General features: G+C 42.1%; 1 protein-coding gene and 1 pseudogene across 5 annotated transcripts in view; both read left to right on the top strand.

Moving 5' to 3' along the window:
• The window catches only part of Alpk1 (alpha kinase 1), a 147,216-nt gene that overhangs the window by 10,000 nt on the left and 124,064 nt on the right, over positions 1 to 13,152 (top strand). The gene's annotated exons all lie outside the window — the stretch shown is intronic.
• On the top strand, positions 9,323 to 11,607 carry LOC101571808 (annotated as a pseudogene).

Genomic DNA, 13,152 nt, shown 5'->3' with positions numbered 1-13,152 from the left:
AAAAAAAAAAAAAAAAAAAAAAGCTTACAGAGCCTCGTCCCTGACATATTTGTCTCTGTAGTATGATATTCTTATACTAGGTGTTTATACAACATAATTATATGTTAATTTTTGAGAAAACTGTGTAAATGTCTCTTAAAACTATGTATTGAGAGTTGCTGTCTGGAACTGTATATACTTGCTGTATAGAACTACAGCTACTCAGACTTTGGGAGATCAATATTACCATCCCTTTATCTAGCATACACCTGTCTAGACATGAGAAAGAGGAGGGGACAGAGATATCTTGAGTATGTTGCCTGAGTCTAACCACAAAATTTTTCATGTTTCATATATGCCATGTACATACAGCTGGAGGGAATGTCCTGCAGTTTTCTGGGGTCCTTGTAATCTGGCTGTAACGTATCACGTGAGGTCAGGTGTGGGACCTTCCACTCAAGGCCCTGACATCCTTAGCCTGTTGCCCCGCAAGCTCAAAAAGTTTCAGAAGTTGGAGCATTTTGGATTTGTGATTTTCAGATTAGGGACGCTCAAGCTGTAGCGATTTTCTTGTGTCAACTGCTTTGACTGTGTCCACTTAACCTTTTAGTTTGAAAGCAAGCAGCCGGAGAGGAGAGATGGAAACCTTGCCTGATGTGTGCACTGTGCCCCATCCTGTGTCTTGTCCTTATGGCTGCCTGTAGCTTGGCCTCATTCCTTTACATCTGCACACCCCATCCCTGCATTTAATCTTGTTTCCCACCACTGCCCTGGAAGTTCTGCTTAGGACCCTAACTCCAGCACAGCTGATTACGTCTGCACTCTCTTTCAGCTGAGCACCTCAAATCTGTGAAATGGCCAAGGAAAGCCTCACTCCTGCCTTTGTCTTTACTCGACAAAGCTTTAGAGCTCCGTCATGCTTCAGAGCCCACCTCGGCGCAGTAGTGCAACCTGACTGCATCATTTTCCATGGGAACTGTGTCACTGCATGGAATTCTGTTCCCGCTTCACACCCTCAGAGTGATCATGCGGAGCTCTCAGGCCGTGGATGTGCAGGGGTCGCTGCATCAGGGTGGGGTGGGCTCAGCCCTTGCGCTGACACCCTGTGCCCTCTGGGCCCAGATTCCCAACACCCATGGAGTGCATGGAGGGTGTGGCCCAGAGGGAGATGCCTCTGCTCCTCCAGGTGCATTCTCCCACTTCCCGCTTTCTGGGCTGGATGTCTGCACTGACATCCTCAGCATGTTGTCCCCAAGCAGGTCTCCACAGAGAGCCCCCAGAGGACATAAAACTCATGGGCTCGCCCTCACCCCCTTAGTGGGCCACGCAGCCTCCTGGATCTCTGGGGTGCATGGTTCCCAGGCTCAGACTCCACAGCGGGTGACAGTGCCACTCCAAGAGCCCTACTCTCACTGCCCTGTGGATAAACCTGCTTCCCACACCTCCTCTCTGCACTCTGCACTGTTAACCTTCCCCAGCTTCTTTCCCAAGGTCTCTACAGTGCCTTGTGTTTCTCATTGTCCTCTTACACCATTCTTCATTTTTTTGTTTTTTGTACTGGGGCTGCTAACCACCAAGGTACAACCCTAGCTCCTTTTATTTTTTATTTCAAGGAAGACTCTCAATAAATTGCCTAGGCCAGGCTTGAACTTGGCAGTCCTCCTGCCTCAGCCTCTAAAGTAGCTTGAATTCTAGGTGCAAGGCACCACACTCAGGATGTTTTCCTTTCCGTTCCCTCCCACAACCCACTCCACACACATAGTTTCTGCTCCCTAACTCCTTGGCTGTAGTAATTTGTTGATCTCTCAGTGTACCCCAGGGAGAAATGGTGGTAGGAACGAGGAAAAGATAGACAAGAGACAAAAGATGGATCAAGTGGAGACCTCTTTAACTAATGGGCAGAGGACCAGAAAAACGACAGTAGGGGCGTTTATTTATACCTTTGAAAAGTTAGTATTAGGAGATGCAAGATTACCTAGTGACCAATGACTGAAACCGTCCAGGCAGGAGGCTTTCCTCAAGAATGAGGTAGCTTGACTGCTTCAGGCACTGTGGCCTTGTCCTGCCCTCTCATACATGACCAATTTCAAGTTTGGCCACTCCCAACACTTGGCATCTGGCTGTCTATTCACTGTAGGTTGGTGCCCTCCTGATAGCTGCACCCGCACCCCCAGAATGAAGCCCCGGTATTCCCTCCCTAGACTCTAAAGCCACATCCAAATGCTCATAGCATCTCCATTCTACACCCTATGGGCAACTCACATTGAACATCTTCAACTCTGGACCCACTCACTTACTGCATCTACCCAGGTTTGCCTGTCGGTACCCAGACCTCCGTGGACACATTCCCTGGGTCCAGCAGTATACACTGTGCCTTCTCAATACTGCAACTTCTCAACACTGCTCAGGCACTTTGCAGTGACTGGCTCCATCTCTACACACCTGCCAAGCCTCTCTGAAGCTGCCCATCCCCACTTGACCCAGGTGCTTGGCAGCCTCTGATCCCAGATCTGTCTGCCCCTGGTTTCCTCAGCACCCCTGATTTCAACAGCTTTCTTGGTCCTCTGGCCACACCTTCTCCAGTGACTTACTGTGTGCCTTTCTGCTACCCTACCAGACCCCAGCTACTGGGGCCTTGCCCTTTCCCAGTGCCTCAGACTCCTCATCACCAGCTGTTCTCCACACCTTCAAGCCATTCTTTCTGGTTTTCCGGATGTGACACAAGCATCACTTCCTTGGGGGAGACTTGATTTACAACACTGCTCTCCACCAAAGTGAGTAGCTACTTAGTCTTTCTGACCTGGCATTCCTAGACCCTGGAGAATTCCTCCACACCACAACTTTTATTATGTTTATTTGTGAGACAGAGTAACAGCAGCAGTGGCTCAGTGAAGGGGAAAGATCATTGTCTCTGCCCCTTGCTGTGCTCAGCTGTTACTGTGACTCCATCACTCCTCCTCTCATTTTCAATGCTCGGCACCTCTGATCCCAGCTGCTTGTGGGAGCACTGACGGGAGCACTGGCAACCATGTGCTTGTCTCAGACCCGCTGTGCTGAGCACCTGTGGCTTTCTCTGTGCTTCTAAGGTCTGTGCTCCCCTGAGCAGTGAGCTCCAGATGTGGGCTTCCCCGCTGTCCACCTCCTGCTATCAGACACAGGGCACCTTCACCATGCTTAAACCTGAGAGCTCTTTTCCCAGAAGAAGATTTTGCTGAAGGTCAAGCCTCGCTGGTGACATGTCTACTGAAGTTATCGCTGCGTGGAACAGAGGTGGGGACAGGCGGAGTGGAGAGGGTGTCCCATTTTTAAATTAATTAAGCTTATTGGTACATCTTAGGTATTCACATTGATCACATTCATCATAGGGAATTTGTAATGGTACATGATTGTGTTGGTTTTTTAACCCCATTCTTCTCCCCTCCCTTCAATTCCTCTTCCCATCCCAATTTACAAAAACTTTGTTTCTGTTATTCATTGTTTCACTTTTTTCTTTTTTCTTCCTTCCCCACTCCATGGGAAAAGTTCTCTTCCCATTTGAACATTTTCTTCCTATTTCACAATGCCTATTATACATTTTGGTCCTTATTTACACTTCCAGTTTCCCAAGGTGTCCCATTTTAAAGCCAGGTTGAAGGAAAGAGGTGAGCACATGCGGAGGTCATCCCTGCCTGCCCTGACACAGGAGGTGAGTGAGAGGACAGACGTGCAGAACGTGTACAGCGATCACAATATCTTGCTAAATCATTGCAGGTTACACCTAGACCTCCCAGTCGACAGAAATTGATAGCTCAATTATTGTCAAAGAACATTTCATAAATTTTAAAAGTTGTTGGGAGTGGTGGCACATGCCTGCAATCCTAGCACTTGGGAAGCTGAAGCAGGAGGAGCACAGCAAGTTCAAGGCCAGTCTGGAATTCACAGAGTTTAAGACAAGACTGAGCTGCATGGTGTGACTCTGTCTCAATTTTTTTTTAATTTATGCTTTATAAAACTTCATTTTAGATATTACAGCTATTCAGGAAAACCATGATATAAAGTGTTTTGATGCTTATGTCTTAGTAGGACAATAGATAATTCTCATTTTCTTTTTATCTTACAATTTCATCAAATTTTCTACAATAATAATTTTTGCTGTCATGATAATAGAATGCTTTACAGATTAATATTCTTAAAAAATACATGACAGACAACTATGACACAAAGATTCAAGTCTTTTGTTATGTAATTGCTTACTAATTTACTAATTATTTACTAATGCAGCCTGCCTCAGAAATTGGGGTGTACTCAGTTGGCTGGAAATACCTCTCTCGGAGACTGGTAGTTACAGTGCATCAAAAGGGAAGTTATCATGAAAGAAAAAAGCAGCTGTTGTGCAACAGTGGGCTGCAGAAACCCCACAGTTTCTCAGTGAGCTCTTCCCCTCAGGCTTCCTTGATGGGTAAAAGCCTTTCTAGACTCTTCGGCTGAGCGTGTACACTGCCGGAGCAGGAAGGAAGAGACCCATGGGGGGGTCAAGCTCCTCCCACAAAGTGGGCCCTACATGCTGTCCCATCTTCGCCTCTCAGCAAACACGCAGCTCACCCAAAGGTCAGCCCTTTCTTCCCTGTGCTTGGATGTGCTGAGAATGTGATGCTTGCTGGGGATCTAAGTGCAGATCTGTTCCTGTTAGGTTAGCGGTTGAGAATATTCCTGTGAAGTGCAGAGAGGGGTTTGGGCTCAGGCAAGGAATCTGATAGCCAATGCACAGCATCTAAATCCATCACCTGAATGATGTCAAGGAGTGGGTATAGGAAGAGGGAAGCAGCTTCAGTGGGCTCTTGCATGCTCTAACAGTGAGGGCCCAGAAGAGGAGGAGGAACCAGCCCAAAGACCAGGCAGGAGTGATCTGATACGGAGGTAACCAAGAGAGCGTGTGGCCTAAGGTATAACAGAGAGAGGGGCCATTGCTCATACTGTGGGCAGCCTGCCCACAGAAGAGTGAGCACCAACTGCTGGGCTTAGCGGGTGATGTCCATTGGTGACTTGAGTAAGGAGGTTTTAGAGAGATATGCTGGGGATGGAACACTGAGACCCTACCTCACCCCAGTCGGAACAGCCATCCCCAAGAATATAAAAAAGCATTGGGTGCTGGCAAGGATACAGAGGAAGGATCTCTTCTACACTGCTTTTCTGAATGTAGTACAGCCACTGTGAAAATCAGTATGGGGATTTCTCAAAAAACTAAGCAAAGAACTACCATGTGACCTGACTTGGTGTACTTCTGGGGCACCTGCGTCCTGATGTTCACAGTAGCTGAGCTAGGAGACCAGCCTAGGCTCCCATCAGTGGATGAATGGATAAAGAAAATGTGACATAGCAGCCAGAAAGAGAAGAGAAATTATGTCATTTGCAGGAAAATGGGTAGAACTGCTTCAGAAGTCTGTGGAGAGATCTGATGCCCCAGGTCTCTTCAAGGGAGGGAGGAAACCAAAGGCTGTAAGAACTATGAAGTCCCTTGATGTGGCAGTCTGCCTCCTGTGTAGCTAAAATGAAGGGCAGTAATGATCTCTCAGCTGGCATTTGGACTCATGAATGAGAGCTTCCTGTTCTCTTATATGATGCTTAAAATACAAGGCTCATGACATTACATGGGAAGTACAGTAAAGGCTGTTCCTTGTCCTTTCTATTCTCATGCTAAAACAGAGTCCTTGGTGTTTAATGTCTTTTTCAAACTAGAATGGATTGAAATACAGTGAAAACAAATTTTGATAATATTTTATATAAAACTTTTGAATTAAGTTTTTTCTACTTCTATAACAATTCATAGTCATTATAGTAAATAAGAAAATATAAAATATTTTAAAGTATCACTTAAAAGCAAACTATCAATATTTTGTTGTGTTTTCTTCTGATTATTCTTGAGTGATTCTTTTAAGTGCAGTAAAATATACATGACATAACATATGCCATCTTAATCATTTTTAATACATAGTTCAAGGATATTAAGTGCAATTCACATTGTTGGGCTACTGTTGCTACTAAAAACTCTTTAGTAGCAAAACTCTTGCATCTTGCAAAATTGAAGTTCTTACTCATTAAACAATAACTTTCCATTTCTCCCTGACCCTGAGCCCCCAGAAATCACCAGTCCACTTTCTGTGTGTCTATGAATTTGTTTATTTGAGATCCCTCATATCAGGAGAACCATTTCTGTAGTGGGCTTCTTTCATTTAGCTTAATGCCATGTACGTCCATCCACGTTGTAGCAAATGTCAAGAGTTCCCTTCTGCTCCAAGGCTAACTTCCCATCATGTGCATACACCAGTATCCCTTCTTTACCCACCAGTGGACATGTATGGTACTGCCACCTTCTGGCTATTGCAACTAATTCTGCTATAAATGTTGCTACAGAAGTATCTGTTGAGTACTTGATTTAACTTCTTTAGAGTATAGATTCAGGAGTGGAGTTGCTGGGTGATATGATCATTCTATCTATAATTTTTTGAGGAACTAGCATACCATTTTCCGTAGTAGCTGCACTACTTCACCTTTTTACCAATAGCACAAAAAGATTCTAGTACCTCCATGTCTTTCCCAACACTTGTCATTTTCTGTTGATGAAGGCCATACAAAGGGACATGAGGAAGTAATTTACTGTGGTTTTAATTTGTATTTCTATGATGATTAGTGGCCTTGAGAATGTTTCCATGTTTTGTCCGTTCATGTATCTTCTTTAGATAAATGCCTGTTCAAATCCTTTGCCCATTTAAAAAAACAAAGGTTTTCTATTGTTAAATAGTACATGCTCCTTATTTATTCTGGACTGTAATCCCTTATTAGATACATGCTTTTCAAATGTTTTTCTCATTCTGTAGGTGTTATTTTCACTCTATTGATAGTGTTCTCTGATGTACATATGGTTTTAATTTTGGTGCAGTCTAATTTATCTGCTTTTTTGATGCTTTTGGTATCCTATTCGCAAAATCATTGCCAAATCCAGTATCATGAAATTCATCCTGTATTCTTCGAGGAATTTTACAGTTCGGGGTTTTATATTAGGTCTTTCTTCTGTTGTGAGTTATTCTTGTATATTGGATGAGGTAAGGGTCCAACTTTATTATTTTGTACGTGGCTATTCTGTTTCCCCAACACTGCTGAAAAGACTGAATGGTCATTGAATGGTCTTGGCACTCTTGTGTAAAACTATTTGACCACATTTATGGTGGTTTATTTCTAGGCTCTATTTTATTCCATTGGTTTATATATTTGTCTTCACAACAAATATATACTACATGCTTACATACGATTGTTTTGATTACCATAATTTTGTGGGCAGTTTTAAAATTAGGAAGTATTAATCCTCAAACTTTGTTGTTCTTTTTCAGGGTATTGAAGGTCCCTTGAGATGTTATAAGAATGTTAGGATGGAATTTTCTATTTCTAGAGAAAATATACAGTGATTTTAAAATAATTTTACATCATTGCTATCATACTGTATGAAGAGTTTTATATTATGCTCTTCCCTAATTAACATCATTATATATTTATGCAATTAAGACAAAATTACTTTTTAATTAAAGCTTTTTATAAACATACTTTGCAATGGCTACATAAAAGGAAATGGAAACGTAATAGAAATTTTAAAAAAGTTATACCTCAAACCATATGACCTGTGTATTCTTTAAATATTATGTAAACATGAAAAGAATTAGAGTCAAGGCACCTCAGAGTGCTAGAATGCAGTATTTCTACTGAGGAGGAAGGAAAAAGTAGCAATTATTTCTGTTAAAAGAATAACTTTGTGGAAGTATATATGCGTATTACTTTTGAGTTACTGCTCTAGAACCCATTTACTGACTCAACAAATACTTACTGAGTGTGTAGTTTTTGAAGCCCTGGGAACCTAGATGCTCATTAAATAAGGTCTTCATGCTTAGAGGAAAAAAATAAATACTAAAATGTACCAGAAGTGTAAACAAGCCATGACCCTTCTCTTTCTTGCTTCATCGTTGCATCCATCTTTGGAGGAGGTGGTGCAGACCATTTAGAGATGAGGAAACTGAAGTTGGCTTCAGAAGGAAGAGCTGGGCTGCAAGCTGGAGAGAATGCTGACAGTGCAGGGGAGGGCGTGGGTGCAAGCCCAGGGTCGTTGCCTGCACACTCCTGCCCTTCTCCTCCGCGTTGCTTCTGGCACTTACAGCTTTGCATAGGAGACAGGAATGTACACAGCTGGCTGTAATGTGAGCAGAATACTGGAGAGCAGTTGATTCTGTTCTGTGAGAGCCTAGAGATGCTTTGGCGAAACAGCGTTACGCCCAGGACTAGAAAATGAAAGATTCCATAGCTAAAATGTAGTCATTCATTCATTCATTCATTCATCCATTCACAAACCTGGCTTGAGCAGTGTACATAAGATGCTCAGATACAAAAGAAAGAGTTAGACGCTGTGGTCACTGTCAAGCTTCATGCTCTGCCACAGGGAAACATTTGGATGACTGTGGACAGCCTGTTCACATACTGCCTGAGTTGAACAAGGGGTCCTGGAGATGCTATTCCAGTGTACTAAGGACAAGTCCACAATGGTAGGTGGTGCTAAGCATGGCAGCTGGCACCTCTATGCTTGGTCCAGGAGGTGGATTTTTATCCTCTGGGCCACAAACTAGCAGGGAGTTCTAAATATGAAGGTGACAGTCAGTTCTACCTTGTAAAGACACCAACTAGCAGGAGACAAAAGATGGGATATGAAAATTGGGAAGGAGCAGGTGGTGGAAGACCAGGCTGGAAATGAATAGTCTAAACTAGAGGTGGAGAGAGCCTGGCACAGGCAGCAAGAATAGAGACTGACCCCAGAAAGAATGGCTGTCGTCAAGAAGTCAACCAATAACAAGTGCTGGAGAGGCTGTGGGGTTAAGGGAACCATTCTCTGCTGTTGGTGGGAGTGCAGACTGGTGTAAGCACTGTAGAAATCAGTGTGGAGATTCCTCAAAAAACTAGGATTTGAGGTCCATTCAACCTAGCTATTCCCCTCCTGGGTATTTTTCCAGAAAAACTGAAAACATCATACCTCAGCAATATATGTCCACCCATGTTTATAGCAGCACAATTTGTCATAGCTAAATCTCAGAAACAACCCAAATGCCCATCAACTGAGGAAGGCTAAAAAAGATGTGGTATTTTTATACAACAGAGTATTACTCAGCTATAGAAAAAAAAGAGAGAGAGAGAGCTCTGTTGCCATTGTTGCTGCCACTCCTCTCTTGGCTCCTCTTGCTCTTTGCTGCCACCATGAACTGATGCTCTGCCCTGTGCCACTCTGCTTTGGAGCCAGACAGGTATGGACTGAAACCTCCAGTAACTTGTTTCAGGCTGCATGTACCAAGTAGTTCAGACAATTGGCTCAGATGGAAAAAATCTTCTGCAGTTACTTCCAATTCCTAAGTCTTCTGGAACTCTTATTCTGCTAGTTCAATCTCCAGTTATGCCTGATGCTTTGAAAGGGAATACAGGAAAACCAGTGCGAGTTACTTTTCAAACTCAGATTCCCAGCTCCTCCACAAGTGCATCAGTTCAATTGCCCATTTTACGGCCAACCAGTTCTTCAAACTATTTTCTTACAAGAACAGTAAATACAGCAGAAAAAGGTAGAGTTACTTCTGTGGGAACTGAAAATTTTGTTTCATCGTTTTCTAAAGTTAAGAGTGCTGAAGTGAAATCTGTACCTGCATTATCATTGCTCCTTCTGTTCAGCAAAAGGCACTTGCAACTGTAACCACAAGTATCTCACGAACAGTTGAGGCCTCCCAAATACCAACAGTTATTTATGTATCTCCTATAAATGCAGTGAAAATGTGGTTATCAAGAACTTCCAAAATATTTATCCAAAACCTGTTAGAGAAATACCAAAGCCAGTGATACTAAATACCACACAAATTCCGCAGAAGTTGCTACAGAGACACAGTTAAAAGGTGCTCAGCATTCTCAAGCCATTCCAGTGAAATGGATTTTTCAAGACAATCTACAACCTTGTACTCTGTCTCATGTTCCTGTTAAATCTTCAAATAATGTGGCATCAAAAATTTTAAAGAAGGGGCTGGGGAGATGGCTCAGTGGAATAAGCACTTCCCTGGCAAGCGCAAGGGCCTGAGTTAAATCCCTGGTTCTGAAAAAAAAAAAATTTTAAAGAGTTTTGTAGATGGGAAAAGTTTGGGAGATAATATAGTAAGTATGCTACCACTGAGTACCACTGGCTTTAGGGGAACACAATCTGAAAATGTACCTTGAAAGATAATGCATTGGTTATGAGTAATGGGAAAGTCTGTTGCCTGAAAGGGGACAAGGGCTCTGCCCTCACAAATTGACCAACAGAATTCTGTTTCTGTTCATACTTCACTAAGAAAAGACACATGGCACATAGTGAGTTCAAGTCCAGACACATAAATATCCAGAGAGGTTGGAAATGTTGTTTTAGCTAAAAGTAAATCTTTCCAGATGAATATAAAAAACACTTTCGGGGGGCCTGGCCCTAGCTCAGTCCTTTAAGTGGCTGCTTCCACAAAGCTGTCAGCCTCAGGTTGCTGGAGTTCAACCTCACACCTCTCCAGCTGGCCAAAAGTGCCCTGAAGGCATTCGAGGAACAACAACAACAAAAAAAAAGCCTTAAAAAACACTTTCAAATACCCAGCTCTCTTTCATGGTCAGTGTAAGTTCAGAGAAGAACAAAAAAAAGTGGAGAAACCATCTCTTTCTACTACAAACCCAAATAATAAGAACCGACCCAGTAACTACCCAAAACAAAGTAAGACTATACTTGCAAAACCACTCTTTCCAGAAGGATTTAGTACAGGACAGAGTGCCCTGAGGAAAAGAAATATCCAGAGCATAGAGAGAATAAGTTCCTCTGTTCATGCAACAGCTCTTACTTCACAACAGTGTGTTTTCAGAGACTAAGAACCAAAAAGATCCAGAATGAGATCGCATCACCATTAGGAAACTGTACTCAAGAAAGCAAGCATGTGAAAGAGTCTCAGGAAAGCGCTAATCAGCCGTCATACCTGAAGAGTGGTGCTGAATTTAAAAAGATATTTGATCGCACTAAAGATTTGAGAGTTTGCCTCCCTCGAATTCCTGATCATTTGAACTACAGAAAAGATTTTGATTATTTTAGCAGTTTGGTAAAGAGTGGTACATACAGAGAGACAGAGTTTGTGGTGAAAGAAGAGAAAAAGAAACAGAGTTGTGGTAAGAAAAGCAAAGCAAAAGCCATTAAGAAGACGGATCGCACAAAGACGGGAAGAATGGAGAGTGCTTTTAACACAGTCACAAACGGGGAAACGAATGTCATCACTTCTGAACCCCTTGCCAGTATTTTACCAGCTCAGAAAACATTCTCCCAGCCACAGCAAAACCAGAAAAGAAAGAAAATAGATGTAAAACATTCTTCCAAGAGCAGCAGGTGAAAGGTGCGCTGAATTCAAATTAATCTTTGAACAAAATTATTCTTTTAGTAAAAATTATACTGAAGATATTTTCCCAGTGACATCACCAGAATTAGAAGAAACCATCCGATATGAAAAAATAAGATTTAAACAGATACTGAAAGAGAAAGAAGCAGCTCTTGAAGAAATGCCTAAGGAGATGCAACAAAGATAACAAAATGCCTTATATTAAAGACTTTAATGAAATAACTTCTAAATAGGCCATTTTTATTAATACAGTGATCCCCTCATATCTGCCAGGAATACATTCAGTGGTCCCAGTGGGTGCCTGAAAATGAAAATAGTACTGGAATCTAAAGTCCCTTGATAGCCACTCCAGTGCCAAAGACAGCTACTTAAATACCAGTATGGACACACTGGACAAAGAAATGACTGCTATTTTGAGCAGGACAGTATAAGATTACATTGCACTACTGAGAACTGATATCCAACCTAAACTTATAAATTATTTCTTTTTCATTTTATTTTTTATAAATTATTTCTTCTTGGAGCTTTCCATTTAGTATTTTGGACACCATAGAAAACAGAACTATAGGCCAGGGAGATAGCTTGGTGACATAAACGCCTGCCTGACAACCCAAGGTCCTGAGTTCATCCCCGGTACCAAAAAAATAACTATAAAGAAGGACTACTCTCAGTTAATTAAAGATGCATTAAAGTGTTTTTGAATATTAGATTTGTTTCTCGTCAACTGACTATAAAATTTGGTTGAAGGACTACAGAAAAGGTTGATTAACATGATGTGAATAAAACACATCAGGTACCTGAACCATTGTCTTTTAGATACCTTTTTTGGCAGGAAAAGTTATGTTTCTATTGTCTCAACCAGAGCTCTCTAAGTTTTGGTATTTGTACAGGGTTTTTTTTTTTTATTTATTTAGTACAGCGTCTACAGGGTCTTACTATACAGATTGGATTTATAATGATCCTCCTGTCTTCAGTCTCCCAAGCGCTGGGATTACAGGCACGTATCACCACACCCAGTCTTATACAGGGTTTTTTTTTATTACTGTATCTGTTGCTAAATTTTTTGTGTTGCCCTAATAATAGTTACCAAATACTGTTGAACATTTTCAATTCAAGAGAAGAAATGAGCTGTAAACATAACTTTGCCATTGAGTTTGTATATGTACTCTTGGTGTCCTTACCCATAAAAATGATGATGCTGTCTCTTCAACATTGTTAACTTTCTAAGTTTTTATCAAAGAAGATATAGCTTTTTTCTGCTGGTGGACACTATGGATGAAGCATCATCAGTCTCTCTTCCGACTGCCATCATGTCTAAGTCAGAGTCTCCTAAGGAGCCTGAACAGGTACAGAAGCTCTTCATTGGAGGGCTGAGCTTTGAAACAACTGATGAGAGTCTGAGGAGCCATTTTGAGCAACGAGGAGCACTCACAGACTGCATGGTAATGAGAGACCTGACACCAAGTGTTCCAGGGGCTTTGGGTTTGTCACTTATGCCACTGTGGAGGAGGTAGATGCAGCCATGAAAGCAAGGCCACACAAAGTGGACAGAAGCGTTGTGGAACCAAAGAGAGCTGTCTCAAGAGAAGACTCTCAAAGACCAAGTGCCCACTTAATGGTGAAAAAGATCTTTGTTGGTGAAATTAAAGAAGATACTGAAGAACATCACCTACAAGATTATTTTGAACAATATGGAAAAATTGAAATGATTGAAATTATGACTGACCGAGGC

The sequence above is a fragment of the Octodon degus genome, unplaced genomic scaffold, assembly GCF_000260255.1.
Source record: "Octodon degus isolate 3935 unplaced genomic scaffold, OctDeg1.0 scaffold00016, whole genome shotgun sequence".
NCBI classification, from domain to species: domain Eukaryota; kingdom Metazoa; phylum Chordata; class Mammalia; order Rodentia; family Octodontidae; genus Octodon; species Octodon degus.
The sequence above is the reverse complement of the archived record's forward strand: the minus strand, read 5'-3'. Positions and strand labels throughout refer to the sequence as shown.